General features: G+C 31.3%; 1 long non-coding RNA gene and 1 pseudogene across 3 annotated transcripts; both read left to right on the top strand.

The window, feature by feature from the left end:
• The first annotated feature begins 767 nt into the window (after positions 1-767).
• LOC117781828 lies at positions 768-1,707 on the top strand (annotated as a pseudogene).
• A 5,359-nt stretch (positions 1,708-7,066) lies between these two features.
• Positions 7,067-12,847, top strand: LOC117781837. Of its 3 annotated transcripts, XR_004617206.1 has the most exons (5): positions 7,067-7,142; positions 7,202-7,368; positions 12,124-12,305; positions 12,379-12,526; positions 12,596-12,847. It is a non-coding gene; the product is annotated as an uncharacterized LOC117781837 (long non-coding RNA). The 3 variants fall into 3 exon arrangements; XR_004617209.1 differs by lacking the exon at positions 12,124-12,305; XR_004617208.1 differs by lacking the exons at positions 12,124-12,305; positions 12,379-12,526; positions 12,596-12,847 and adding an exon at positions 8,202-9,322 and having other exon boundaries at positions 7,069-7,142.
• The last annotated feature ends 2,981 nt before the right edge of the window (positions 12,848-15,828 follow it).

Raw genomic sequence — 15,828 nt, 5'->3', positions numbered from 1 at the left:
CCGATTTGATCCAACTTTGGTCAGGATATACAAAACTAAGTTAAATACATATTGTATTCGTTTGGTTAAGATATCTCATAAAACCAAAAAGTTTTTCGTAATAAAATGTGATTTTCGACCGATAGAATAACTTTTAAAAAAGTAAAAAAGGTACGCATAAAAGCCCTCAATGACACCTTTCCAATGATATATAGAACATATCTGTAGCTTCTAAGGCTTGGAAACTGTTGAGGTTTTAATTTAAGCGGGACTTAGCGTTTTCCCGCTAAACTAGCGTTTTTTTCAAAAAGTCGTAGAACAAACATTTCTAGATTTTCGAAAAGGAATAAATCCCCATCATTACATTCAAGCTTCTTATGCGCTTTGATGCAAACAGACAAACAGACAAACAAACTGACTTTTCATTTCATTTTGAAAAGTCCACTAAAATTTTCAAATTTATTTATCTTTTGAACCAGTTATCGGATTTGAGTGATTGAGGTATCTATCGACGCGTAAAAAATTTTACCAAAAGGCCCCAACAGCCCCATTAGCTGCAATCATTTAAATTTTTCTCCTCTCACTTACACCCCGTATCTCATGACCCAGGTTGGTTAGAAAAAGTTTTGGTATGCCATTTTGTAAGTTAGGACTAAACCTTTCGATCGGTATATAGCTCGATCTGATCGGACAGTCGTAGCAAATTTTCCAACTTAGCTGTATATAATGTTAGTTGCCTATCGCACACTTCGTCACTGACGCGAACTGCCGTCCGCAGTGATTGTTTAGTTATTTATTTTTAAAATGTAAAATCTTACAATGCTGGTATATTAACTGCTTTATCAAATCGAATTGGGGATGTAGCATTATTATTGGCAATAGCTTGAATATTAAATTATGGAAGATGAAATTATGTATTTCATTTAGAAATTATACAAAATGAGTTTGAAATAGTAATAATTGGTTCATTAGTTATACTTGCTGCTATAACAAAAAGAGCTCAAATTCCTTTTTCTTCTTGATTACCCGGTGCTATAGCAGCTCCTACCCCAGTGTCTGATTTAGTTCATTCTTCAACTTTAGTGACTGCAGGGGTATATTTATTAATTCGGCTTAATATTTTATTAGCTAATTCTTGAATAGGACAATTATTAGGGGCTAATTATGAATTTGGATTAAAAAAAAATCATTACTTTATCAACCTTAAGTCAGTTGGGATTTATAATAAGAATTTTATCCATAGGATTTTACAAATTATTTCATTTGTTAACTCATGCTTTACTTAAAGCTCTACTATTTATGTGTGCAGGGGCTATTATTTATAATATAAATAATTCTCAAGATATTCGTTTAACTTCTGCTTGTTTTAATGTTTCTAATTTAGCTTTATGTGGGATACCATTTAAAGCCTGATTTTATTCTAAGGATATATATTTATATTTTTTTTCCACAGGTTTAACTGTTTGTTATTCTTTTCGATTAGTTTATTATTCAATAACTGGGGAATTAAATTGTAGAAGATTAAACATATTAATTGATGAAGGTTGAGTTATACTTCGAGGTATATTAGGTTTATTAATTATAAGAATTATTGGGGAGAGTATACTAAATTGATTAATTTTTCGTTCTCCTTATACAATTTGTTTACGATTTTATATATAATTATTAATTTTATTTGTTTGTGAAGTAGGAGGAATTATAGGTTATTTAATTTCTTTTATAAAATAATACAGTATAAATAAATCTATAAAAAATTAAAATTTAACTTATTTTTTATTAGCACTTATGGTTTATTTTTTTTTCCTTTAAATTATGGCCAAGTTGTTGTGAAAAGATTTGGTCTAGGTTGATCAGAATATTTTGGGGGGCAACATTTATACCAAAAGTTAGTAAATAATTCTCAAGTTTTATTTTTTATACATAATAATTTATTATTATTTGTGTTTTGAGTTTTAATTTTATTTAATTTTTTATTATTTTTATTTTCATATAGCTTATATTTAGAGCATGACACTGAAGATGTTATGGAGATTAATTAATCTTTGAATACAGTGAATTAATAATAGTGAAAATGTTAAGTTTTAAGTTAAACTATATAAATATATATATATATATATTAAAGAATAAGGGTAATTTACCTAAGATTAGGTCGAAACTAAAATCAATTTATCGCTTCATATTCTTTACAAATTATAAGGTAGATTGAAATTCAATACTTTTTGAATGCAAATCAAATGTTATATTTAACTACAAACCTATAATTAATTTGATCAATTTAATATTCCTTGGTTTAATTCATGATATAGACCAATTAAAAGAATTAAGATAATAATAAGAGAAATAGAAGTTCAAATAAATAAGTTTGAAAATTTAAAAATTAAAATTATTGGAAGAATTAGAGCAATTTCTACATCAAAAATTTAAAAAATAAAAATTTAGTAATTTAAAAAAACCGTAAAGAAAATGGTAACCGGGATAAAGATTTTGGGTCAAATCCACATTCAAATGGGGATCTTTTTTCTCGATCTACTAGAGTTTTTTTTTTTGAAAGAATTGAAGCAAGAATTATTACAAAAAATTAAATTATTATAACAATTGTGTGTATGTTTACACTCCTCATCAGTAAATTGTGATATACAAAAATAATCATACTACATCAACAAAATGTCAATATCATGCTGCTGCTTCAAATCCAAAATGATGATTTTTTGAAAAATTATTATTTAAATGTCGAATTAAACAAACTTATAAAAATGTTGTCCCAATTAGAACATGAATTCTATGGAATCCAGTTGCTATAAAAAATGTTGATCCATAAACAGAATCAGCAATTTTAAAAGGATCTTCAATATATTCATAAGCTTGTAAAATTGTAAAATAAACTCCTAATAATACTGTAAAAAATAATCCTTGTGATGTTTGTCCATTAAACTATGATGTGCTCAAGTTACTGTTACACCTGAAGCCAATAAAATTGCTGTATTTAATAAAGGAATTTGAAATGGGTTAAATGAAATAATTCCCATTGGAGGTCATGAAGCTCCTAATTCAATAGCTGGGGATAAACTTCTATGGAAAAAGCTAAAAAAAAACTTACAAAAAACAAAACTTCTGATAAAATAAATAAAATTATTCCTTATCGTAAACCAATTGTAACGGCGTATGTATGTAATCCTTGGAAAGTTTCTTCACGAGAAACATCACGTCATCATTGAAAAACTGTTAAAATTGTAATTAAATTTCATAAAAAAATAATGAAGTATCATATTGATGAAATCATTTGATTATTCCTGAAACAGTTGTTATTGCTCCAATTGCTCCTGTTAATGGTAATGGGGTATAATCAACTTAATGAAAAGAATGATTTGAATGTGTAGACATTATATTATATTATTTTATTTTTTTAAATAAATAATTAAGCAGCTTCTCTAGAATATAGTGTTCTTAATACTGCAAATACATAAGATTGAATTATAGCAATAGCTGATTCAAGAACAAGTAAAGCAATTTGTCCAACTAATAAAAAAGTTACAAGTATATAAGACCCACAAAAAAGACCTCTACACGAGGTAAAAGTCTAGTGACGAAAGCAATTTCTAACCCCAAAATTTCTGATATCCAATTTTGTGACGAACAAAATTCAGTTTAATCTAAAAATTTTAAATAGCTATATGATATAGTGGTCCGATTTGAACCAACTTTGGTCAGGATATATAAAACCAAGTTAAATGCATATTGTATTAGTTTGGTTAAGATATCTCATAAAACCAAAAAGTTTTTCGTACTAAAACGTGATTTTCACCGATACAAAAATTTATTTATTCACTTAACAGGTAATATCTTCCAAACGCCTCAACCAAAATTTATGTTTCATATACCAAAAAACGCGAAATTGTACGTATAACAACATATTAAAATTTAACAGAAATCGTTAGAGCCGTTTTGTCAAAAATCGCTAAAAAACTAAAAAACTTTATTTCACCTGTAAAATGTTACCTGAGTACTTTAGATAAAAATTTTAAAGGTACGCCTAAAAGCCCTCACACCTTTCCAATGATATATGGAACATATCTGTAGCTTCTATGGTTTGGAAACTGTTGAGGTTTCAATTTTACCGGGATTTAGCGTTTTCCCGCAAAACAAGCGGTTTTTTCAAAGAGTCGTAAAACAAACATATCTAGATTTTTGAAAAGGAAAAAATCCCCATCATTACATTTAATCTTTTTTAGCGCTTTGATACAAACTGACTTTTCATTTCATTTTCAGAAGTCCACTAAACTTTTGAAATTTATTTATCTTTTGAACCAGCTATCGGATTTGGGTGAATGAGGTATCAATCGACGCGTATGTTTAAGTAGAATTTTTAAAAAATAAAAAATTTTACAAAAAGACCCCAACAGCCCCATTAGCTGCAATAATTTAAATTTTTGCCCTCCCACTTACACCTCCGTATCCGTTGGTTAGAAAAAGTTTTAGTATGCCATTTTGTAAGTTAAGACTAAACCTTTCGATCGGTATATAACTCGATCTGATCGGACAGTCGTAGCAAATTTTCCAACTTAGCTGTATATATAGTTAGTCGCCTTTCGCACCCTTCGTGATACTTTCGTCACTAACGCGAACTGCCGTCCGCAGTGATAGTCGCCTTTCGCACCCTTCGTGCTACTTTCGTCACTAGCGCGAGCTGCCGTCCGCAGTGATAAGAAAAAGAAATAAATAAAAGTAATAAATAAAACAAATATAATTTATTTAATTTGTACAAGCATACAAATGTTTATTAGCGTGGAGTAATAATGATTTTTTTTTTATTTTTGAAAACGCTATATCGTCAATGGATGATACAATATAAAAGCAATATCTGTAAGAAAAATCAATTTTTTTGGAGGTCATCCTGAGTTGGCGCATCGACGATCAATTTTGAGAATTCAGTCAAAAACTCAAGAAATCCGACATAGCTGTGATTTATCCTCAAAATATAAGGATTTAAAAAACAAATATTATTCTTCTTAGTTTGCCCTAACGGTTTGCTTTCTAAAAACCATATCAACTGACTTACAGATTTTTTAAGAATATCAAAATTAGTAAAAATCCGTTACATTTGAGGCGGACACGTTCTTTTGGAATGTGTGCAATTAATGAAGAAGGCATGTTTTTTTTGGCAAATATTTGAATTAATTTTATAGGTTGATTAATTTTATAATATAGTGTGAAAATGTTGTGAAATGACCTGGCACAATAGTAGGTACCGGTACCGGTTATAAAATTGTGGAACACAAGTACCTGACAAGAAACAAGGGGGGACCTTAGAATTAAAAAAGTTCACATAAATGTACTCTTAAAAAATTGCAAAAATTTCTGATATCCCACAAAAAAAACCTCTACACGAGGTAAAAGTCTAGTGACGACAGCAATTTCTAGCCCCAACATTTCTGATATCCAATTTTGTGACGAACAAAATTCAGTTTAATCAAAAAATTTTAAATAAAAATATAAATTAATAAAAAAAAAAAAAGAAATTTGGCAATAGGCACTGCGCAAAAAGTAATTTTTATCTACAAAGAAGCTCACCCTTTTTACTCACAGTGCATAATGCCAATTTTCGCTTTTTTTTTTTATTAATTTATATTTATTTAAAATTTTTTGATTAAACTGAATTTTGCTCGTCACAAAATTGGATATCAGAAATTTTAGGGCTAGAAATTGCTTTCGTCACTAGACGTTTACCTCGTGTAGAGATTTTTTTTGTGGGATATTGAACTACCCATATAAATGGTCAGTCGACTGAGAAATATCAGCTGTTGCCTATAGTGTTGACAAGCGCCGCACCTTTTCTGGCAGCCTTTTTTTTATGACTTTTGTGAGTACCGCACCAGCGGAACTGAAGCGAGATCATTTATCTTGCGATCCGCCACTGTTTTTTGTATATGGAGTTTGGCTTAGCGAACGGAATTTTTATATGTGAGTACCTACCTTTGTGTAGAAGGAAAAAGAGACGGAGGAAAGAAGGCGACGCGCATATTGGGTCAATCTATAAAAATTGCATCGAAATGCTTTTATATCGACTTTATCTTATTGTCTGATTTAAAGAAGTCCAAGAGTCTTCTTTTCACTTTACATTCGGCCATTCTTAATTTAATGAATTATCTCTTGTGTGCACAACAAACAGCTGACATTTCTCTTATGGCTATCCTTATATTAAACACCACATATAAATGGTCAGTCGACAGAGAAATATCAGCTGTTGACTAGAGTGCTGAAAAACGCCTCACCTTATATGGCAACTCTTTTTTCATGCCTTTTGTGAGAACCGCACCAGCGGAATTAAAGCGAGATAATTTATCTTGCGTTCCGCCCCTGTTTTCTTTTTTATATGGAGTTTGGCTTAGCGAACGGAATTTTTTCGCCCGCAGTTTGAACAATCGGCTACACCATCGATACACAAAACATCTGCTGACTTACTGCACTTTACAGCACTACGACAAAAGACAACATAAATCAACAACAGACTAGAGTTGGGATTTTTAGTTCAATTCGCTGATAAGTTCACTCTGTAATTTTTCAACCTTGAACTAAATCAGTCATTTAGTTCATTTTTTAGTTGTCAGTTGTCATGAACTAAGAACGATTTCGCTTCTATTCAGTTGTCATGAAAGATGAAAGATGTAAAACGGTTTTTAACACCGGTCAATTTGTTAAATTGAGGTAATATTGCAACCATTCCTTTATATTAAAATTGATTTAAAACTTTAATTTAGAAAATAATTCAAATGTTTGCAAGTCTTAGATGAGATCTTACTCAAAAAAGGAACTTAAGCCTTAAGTGGTTCACCCAATTGCCTTGAGAGCCCCCTGCAACACTCAAACTGGCCTTGCAATACATGCAGTAACCTGTCTTTCTATCTTTTTCATTCATTATAAAATAAATAAAATGTTGACATCATAAGCAAATATTTCTTCGAATTTCAACAGCTCCAGTTCTGAAAAACATAAAAAAAAATTTATTGACACAACGGACCCACTGAACAAAATGAACAATATAGTTCATGAAAGACTGAACAAGTTTATTCGTTCATTTTAATGACCCGTTCATTTGAACTTTTTCAGAACGAAACGACCCAACTCTACAACAGACGACAACAAAACCTGCAATTAACAACAAATAGGTAACTAAATAAACTAACACCCACAATACCCAGCACTGATCCACCTTTCGTCCAAACAGGATCCCGGTTCCGGACTCCGGCGTATCCGCCTTGCCTAAGATGACACCACTCCGTCATCTTCCTCATGTTGACCACCGTCAGTGGACCCTTCTTAAACTTGTGGTGGCCATTAAATCATCTCCCTCCCCCCTTCATCAATAATTCAACCGGACATCTTCATCTTCAGGTGAGTATAATTTCGGATTTCTTAACCCCAATAGCCCTGCGTTACCATATGATAACACGCAATAGACATTTACTGAAACTAAATTTTTAGACAACATATTAACTTAAGACTTACTTAAATATGATATTCTAAGAGTAAATTGTTGTCTCTAACTGATAAAAAGATGATTAAAACAATCTCTTGAAGCTAGCTAATCGAAAAATGCGCATTAAGTTGCTCACTGCATTCTGCAGTGCAAAAAAACGGCATTTGCCAATTCGTCGCAAGAAAATTTAAATCGTTTAACTAATTTTAGTTCTGAATTATATGCAATGCACACATCATTAGAAAGGTAAAAGAACTATCTTTTTCATTATGAAAAAAATTCGGAATTAAAAATAATTTTTCTCAGTAAATTTTCGCTTTTCTTTTTCTTGTTACCATATGGTAACGCTATACATTTTATTCGCGTTTCGGTATTGTTTTGTTCACAAAATATGATTGTTCCTATGGCAGCTATATGATATGGTGCGCCGATTTGAACCTAATTTGGTCAGATCCCGCCTGTGGAGATAAAGCCTTGTTAATAAAACTTTTTCTCAAATATTTGTATTTTGTAGTTCTAAAGATACCAGTACCCTGTCAGTACTAGCGTAACCATATGTTAACAGTCGAAAATATGGTCCCGTCGATTATCCTGACAATGACGAACAAAAATTATGTTTTTTTCGAATTCAGCGACCTCAAATTTATCAGTCCTGAAAGTCTCATGAAGAAACTCGAAAAAAAGTTGCTCAGGGCTATTCGGGTTAATCTCTAACAACATTGTAACTATTTTTATGTTCTTTTTACAGGCTCCTAAATTACTAACGTACTCAAATATTTTGAACAAATTTTTCGTACCGCGAAGTGAAATCAACTAAAAACAACTTAAGCTGCAAGTGTTAACTTTAAGCTTTATAAGTTTAAGCAGGAAACAAAATAGTTGCATCCTAACAGACTTACATCTTTGTCAAGTGTGGAAAGAGACCAGAATGTTTTTTCCTGAAATAAGAACCGCTTTTAAGATTGATATGTCACAACCATGTACTGTTGAACGATCGTTCAGCACTTAATGTGCTGTAAAGAATTGGTTAATGGATTTTTATGTATGGGCAATTTCACAGAAATGTCAACCGCAGCTAAAAACTTAAAATTGATCAAAAACTCAAATCTTGCTAAATTTTCTTCCAGGGACATTTTCAGAAAAGTACTTACTTAAATGTAAATATTCAGTAAAGTTTCAAGTAGGCGGAAAGTTTTCTATGTAATAGTTTTAAAATTTTTCTTCTCTTTAAGGCACCGAAACTTGCACTCCATATTCAACCTACCAGAGCTTTTTCTGAATCTTTGAATAAATTCAGTTTTTCTATAATACTGCCTCTTTTCTTAGAAATTGATTTCCAAAATCGAGTGTATGTATAATAAATATTATTTGACGAAATCTCTCTACCAACATTAAATAGAGAAGTAAAATGCAAAGAAAACACTCCAATTCCGATCATTCTGATGTACTAATGTGTTGCCTTTAAAAAAAAAAAAATGCTTTGACATATGTTTTTTTTACTTTGAAACCGTTTGAATGTTAAATTCGACATTAAAAAATTACCCAAATATTTATATCGTGTATTATATTCTTAACCAGGCATATGTCTGCTGAGTGTACATCGCAACGTAAATGTTCACATGCAGAATATATTCGCACTGAATTAGAGACGCCTGGTTAAGAGATAAGCAGTTTAAAACTTAAATTTGTGAATTTCCGCTATTGTTATTTTTTAACAAAAAATTTTATGTTTGATTTACTGGACTAAAAAAATTTTTTGCCCCACCCTTGAGAAAAGTCTGGCTACGTCCATGGTGTCAACGTAAATATGTTTTGAGTATGTAATTATGTGAATGTAGTGTATATAATAATCACTTAATTCTATCTTAACCTGCCTAAAGAGCTCTCTCGTTGGTTTAAGGGGCGATATGGGTTTATGTTTAATGTTGAATATATATATATATACAATATATTAGAGTGGGTCAATTTGTATGGAGTAAAAAAAAAGCACAAAGCGGTTATGAAACTCGCAATCAGCGATGAATTCTAAGAAGAATTGCCCAAGAAACTATGGCTCTAAAATCAATATCGTGCTTCCACCTTTTACAGATAAGTTCTAAATATTTCATATACTAGTAAATATAATTTTTTTGCACATTAGAATTTTTTGGATCACATCGAAATTTTAAATTACGGTACGCCCATAGCTTTGTCAAATGTCCACTGATTTTGAATTTTTTAACGGTTTTTAGGTATTTAAATGTGCCATCATATGAGAGCTATGTAAACCGATGTAAACGAACTTCAGTCAGGATGTACAAATATAAGTTTAATGCATATTCTATCAGTTTGGTTAAGATACCTCAAAATACAAAAAAAACTTTTTTATACTAAGACTTAATTTTCGATTGATTGATAGCATCTATAAGATATAGAAAACCGATTTTTACCAAATTTGATCAGTATGTATAAACAAGCCCAGATGCATATTCTATCAGTTTGGTTCCGATATCTCAACAAACAAAAGTTTTTCATACTTAAACTTTATTTTCGATGTATCGTTCCTATGGCAACTATGTGACATAGTGGTCCCATCCAAAAATAAAAACAAAACCTGATCTGCCTATGGTATCCAGCAACCTACGTAACAAGTTTGAAGTCTCTAGCTTTAATTGTCTCTGAAATCGACGTGTTCAAACAGACGGACGGACGGACAGACAGACGGACATGGCTAAATCGACTCGGCCGTTGATCCTGATCAAAAATATATATATACTTTGGGGGGTCTACCACTGGCAACACTGGTTATATTTGTGGCGCAAAAGCCGTCTGCTACATAGGTTTGCTGATATGCTTATTATTGCTGCTGTCATCATTGAACTCTTAGTAATATGTAATAAATACCCTTAATTGGTAATATTTAGCCAATATCAGATATGTGTGATATACCAAAAATCGCGGAATTTTATTGACTATAACGTATTGAAATTTTATAAAGATGTCATGTGTCAATTTTTCAAAAATCGCCAAAATGTAAGCTAATATAAATTATTTCACCTGTAAAATGTTATCTGAGTACTTTAGATAAAAAGTTTAAAGGTACGCCTAAAAGTCCTCAAAACTTCCTTCCCAACGATATATAGGATATGTCTGTAGCTTCTATGGCTTGCGGGGGTTTACATATTAGCGGGATTTTGCGTTGCGTCCCGCTAAACTAGCTGTTTTTTCCAAAAGTCGTAGAACAAACACTTCTAGATTTTCGAAAAGGAATAAATCCCTATCATAACATCTTAGGTATTTTAGCGCTTTGATGCAAACATACCAACAAGCTGACTTTTCATTTCATTTTGAGAAGTCCACTAAAAATTTTAAATTTAATTATCTTTTAAACTAGTTGTTGGATTTGGGTGGTCGTGGTATCAATCGACGCTTAATTTTGATAACAATTTTTAAAAAATAATATATTTTACCAAAAAGCCCCAACGTCCCCATTAGCTACAATCATTAAAATTGTTCACCTCCCACTTACACTCCCTTATCTCACGAACCAGGTGAGTTGGCAAAAACTTTTGTATGCTATTTTGTAAGTTAGGACCAAACCTTTCGATCGATATATAACTCGATCTGAACGGACAGTTGTAGCAAATTTTCCAAATTAGCTGTATATATTGCTAGTCGCCTTTCGCACCTTTCTTGCTGCTTTCGTCACTAGAAACAGCAGAAGTTTTTATACTAAAGGCTGATTCTGAACCGATTCCTCCTATGGCAGCTATATGATATAGTAATCCAATTTAAACCAAATATGGTCATAATGTGTAAGACAACAACAAATTGATATTCTGTGAGATTAGTTAAGGTATCTTAAAAGACACAAAAAATGTTCATACTTAAGGTCATAATGCTCCACAGGGCAGTCATAAAAATTGAAAAAACATACCTACAGATAAAATATTACACAGTGTAACAGTCAAAAGTTTTCTGGGATGCGACATAGCGTAGGTTGTAGATATTGTTAAATGAAACATTGTGGCATACTAGATTTTTTTTGTTGCACATCGAAATTTTAAATTACGGTAAAAAAAAACCGTTTTTTCTAGGTTGATAGAGTTAAGCAATCATATGTTTTAAACTATGCATCCTACAATATATTTTAATACTTCGTTGGAAAGAAAAAAGTAATACCTTTCTAACGGTGTATTACACTCCACTACTCGGATAAAAGTTGAGGGAGATTTTTGCATTTTTACCGTACTTTGAACAAAAATTACTAAGTCATATTAGTATAAAACTAATAACTTTTCGTATGCAGTTTCAAAAAACTTTTAATTGCATCTTCTGCAACTTAGTTAATTAAAATCGATAAATATTTAACTGAGTTATTTAACTTTTTAGGAAAAAAAGCCATCAAATTGCTGACAGTATTTTAATCGTTTTTAGTTCTTTTTGCTACGTTTTCGCTACGTTTACAGTTCTGAAACTTATGAAAAGTGAAAATTTTAAGTCGAAATTAAACATTATTGGGAAACGAGCTTAGAAATATTATAATGCTCTATGTGATAATTATGGTAGCAATAACAGGAGTGCAGACTATGTTACAGTTGTAAACTATTTTTTGAGGGCGTACAATGACATAAACTGCAGCATGTCTATAAAAATCAATTTTTTGCATTCCGATTAAATTTTCTTCCCAGTTAATGTGGACCAGTTCAGCGACGAACAAGGTGAACGGTTTCACCAAGAAATCGCTAGTAAAGAAAAGCGCTCTGATGGCAAATATAAAATCAACATTGTAACAAATTACTGCTGCTCACTTAGCATGGATCGATAAACCGGTGATATTCAGTTTAAAAAAGGATTGAGTAAACATTTATAAGTGTGTACTAAAAGTAAATAAAAAATAATAAAATGAAGTAGCTTAATTTTTTTTTTTTTTTTAATTTTTACAGTTTACAGAATTTACTATGCTTTAAGGTCTCAACAATATTACAACAGTCGACAGTGTAATAATGGCTCATCAGCATATGCTCAACATGCTCAACATATAGTTTCCGAAAATCTATTTTAAACTATGCTGGATCGAGTAAACTTTTTTAAGTGTGTACTAAAAGCAAATAAAAAATAATAAAATTAAAAAGATTAATATTTTTTTTTGAATTTTTACAGCTTACAGAATTTACTATACGAGCTCAACAATATTACAACAGTCGACAGTGTAATAATGGCTCATCAACATATTGCTCAACATATAGTTTCCAAAAATCTATTTTAAACTTTGCTAATTATTAACCGATTTCAGAAAATGGACACTCATTTTACTCATGAAAATGTGTTCTTTTTAAATAATAATAAAACAAGGCTAGGAGGCCTATAACAAAATAGTGTTCAAAAACATCACCAAAATAAAAAAAAATTAAAAAAAAAAAAAAACAAACAAAATTTTTTACTTACCAAATACTCGAATAAGGGAATGGAAACCTGCTTAGTCAAGTATAAATCATTTAAATGCCTAAGTTTCTTCTTTCCAAAACCAGTAAAATCATTTAAATCTGTGATTATGTGACGAAGCTATGAGCATAAAGGTAAGCGCAACTATGAAAAAAACCGTTTTTTTTGCCGTAATATAAAGTTTGATGTGAACCAAAAATTTCTAGTATCCAAAAAAAAATTATTTAACAATATCTATCCCATCCCAGAAGTTTTGTTTTGATTTTTTTTTTGTAACACAGTGTTATTATATCGCCGTTTCGCCATAGATTTTTATCAATCATATCTTAACAACGCATAATTAGTACAGCTATGTAAATAAAATAGAAACGAAAGCTTAGTTTTTTTTTTTCGAGTTTTCCTTGAATTTTAAAGTAAAAAAATTAAAAAAAATAAAAGATTAACAAAAAATCATCATTTTCTTAGTTCAAAAACTGATAGCTCTAATACCACTGGCTTAAATTTAAGACTGTGTATGGATAAAATATAGATATATTCATTAGCTTTTAGAAAAAGTAAAGCTTTTAAAAATTCACAAGTAATGATGACAAAAGTGGGCTGGCCTCGATAAAACAGTCAGAAAAAAAAACAGATTCTTAAAAAAATCTGCCATAAAAAAAAAATATGTTTTTCGTTACTTGTGGCCCCAAATTTATCCAAAAAGTGGGTTTCGTCGTTTAATTTTTGGGCTGTTGCCTAGTGTAATTAAGGAAATACACCAAGAAAAACATTGAGCTGGCAAAAACGATAAAACATGAACATAGCAAGTAATTTAGTTCGTTTAGTTGATTTTTCGGCTCGCTGGTTTAGATGAAGATGTATGGAGTCTTAAGAGATTTTCGGGTTGTTTTGCTTTCTGTGTCACCCCTGAATATAGTGCATTTGAAACACATTGTCGAGCGCTATAAGAATTTAAAGTACAGGATCAATCGACATTATTGAAGGACAGAAAAAAAGGTCCATTAATGGCAAGAAGAAGAAAATACTAATAAAATATTAAAATCATCATATGCCACGCTTTTATAGGATCTATAGACTCCAGTTGTGTCAAAATGTTCCGGAAAAATGGTGGATATCCTTCCCTATTAAATCTACGGACCTAAGTGTATACCCATAAATTGTTAAAACTGATGTAGGAATCGGTAATCCATTAACATTTATCTTTGTTTTTATTTTTTCGCACAGCTGAATTGCGATCTAACACAACAAATATGATGGATAGATAAAGACATAACATGATATGCATTCTTATGGATATAAATAGCTTAATATATGTACTATTATAATAGTACTAAGACTTAATTTAAAAATGTTTTATAGCAATTTTTTTTTTATCGAGTTAAGTTTTCACATGTGCTGTTCTTATTATTTCGCACACGTCTGTACTTCGTTCAGTGAATAGATCCCGTGTAGAGCGTTTCGTGAATAGATCTCAATCTCAATATAGTTCGTTCGTAAGACTAGGCCACAACTGAGTTGGTTTGAGGGACGCTGTGGTATTGATATGGGTTTTAAGTAAATTTCTTTTTGTTTATAACAAATTACCATATGAAACCGAATTTTATTGAGGCTTTAATTTGTATACCTGCTATCGAACATTCTACTGATTTTTGATAAGATTATAAAGTTCATATTGATTTAACAAAAACCATTAATTGATAATTATTTAATCCTAATTTGTGTATCTAGCGAGATGTAATGGGATTCGGGTCAACAAACGTAATGTATTAAGATCTATTCACTGAACGAGCTGTCTTGGTATCTATTCACTGAACGAAGTATATGGAATCTATTCACTTATTGAACTCTATGAAAGATTAGTTCGTTTATTAAAAATTAAACCACTGAACAAATGTTCGAATGAACTTTTTAGGTTGATTAATTATACCCGCTACTTAAAAAATAAGTAAAAGGGAATATTGAGGTCGCTGGAATGTATGTAACAGTATAAAGTATATATAATCTTAATCAGCATTAACAGCCGAGTCGATATAGCCATGTGTGTCTGTCCGTCCGTTCGTCCGTATGAGCGCCTAGATCTCAGAGACTATAAAAGAAAGAGATACCCACAGACTCCAAATGCGTTGGAGCAGGTCAAGTTTGTTTTACATTTTTGACACGCCCCCTTTCGCGCACGTAACCAAATTTGGCACACAGATTTCTATATACCCCGCGCAGATCAAGTTTGTTTCAAATTTAAGCCATGCTAAGATCTTAAATCAAAAATTTTTTACTTTTCGAAAGTATTTTTAATTCTTATCTGTGCTAAGAGTACATTTATGTGAACTTTTTTAATTCTAAGGTCCCCCCATTGTTTCTTGTCAGGTACTTGTATTCTACAATTTTATAGCCGGTATCGGTATAGTGATAATCGTGAGTGATAATCGGTAATACAAACCTTTTATTGATAATTATTTAATCCTAATTTGTGTATCTAGCTGAATGTCATTGGATTCGGGTCAACGAACGAAATGTATTGAAATCTATTCACTGAACGAGCTATTTTGGGATCTATTCACTGAAGGAACGGTTTTGGGATCTATCACTCATGCCAAGTTAAGACGGGATCTTTTTAGCCGACAGTAAATTGTGCCATTCACACAATTCACATCGAATGTCAATGTTTTCACAGAGTCTGGAAACATTTTGAACAATTTTATACAAAAATGCTTTAACATAGTGGGCATTTGACCGACACCGAAAAACAGATGGAAATGGGACGTGTTCTATTTCCATCGGTGAGCGTCGGTTTTTGACCGACGCTGTAAAATTTTGTGTGTTCGCACGATACCTGACAGTTTTTCAGAAAAAAGTGTCGGAGAAAGAACGCTCGTCTGACCGGGGCATAAGCAAATAACCTATAGAGTTATCATTTCATACAACGAAAATGTCGACAGACATTGCGTCCACTG

This window comes from Drosophila innubila, chromosome X, assembly GCF_004354385.1.
Source record: "Drosophila innubila isolate TH190305 chromosome X, UK_Dinn_1.0, whole genome shotgun sequence".
NCBI lineage: Eukaryota > Metazoa > Arthropoda > Insecta > Diptera > Drosophilidae > Drosophila > Drosophila innubila.
The sequence above is the reverse complement of the archived record's forward strand: the minus strand, read 5'-3'. Positions and strand labels throughout refer to the sequence as shown.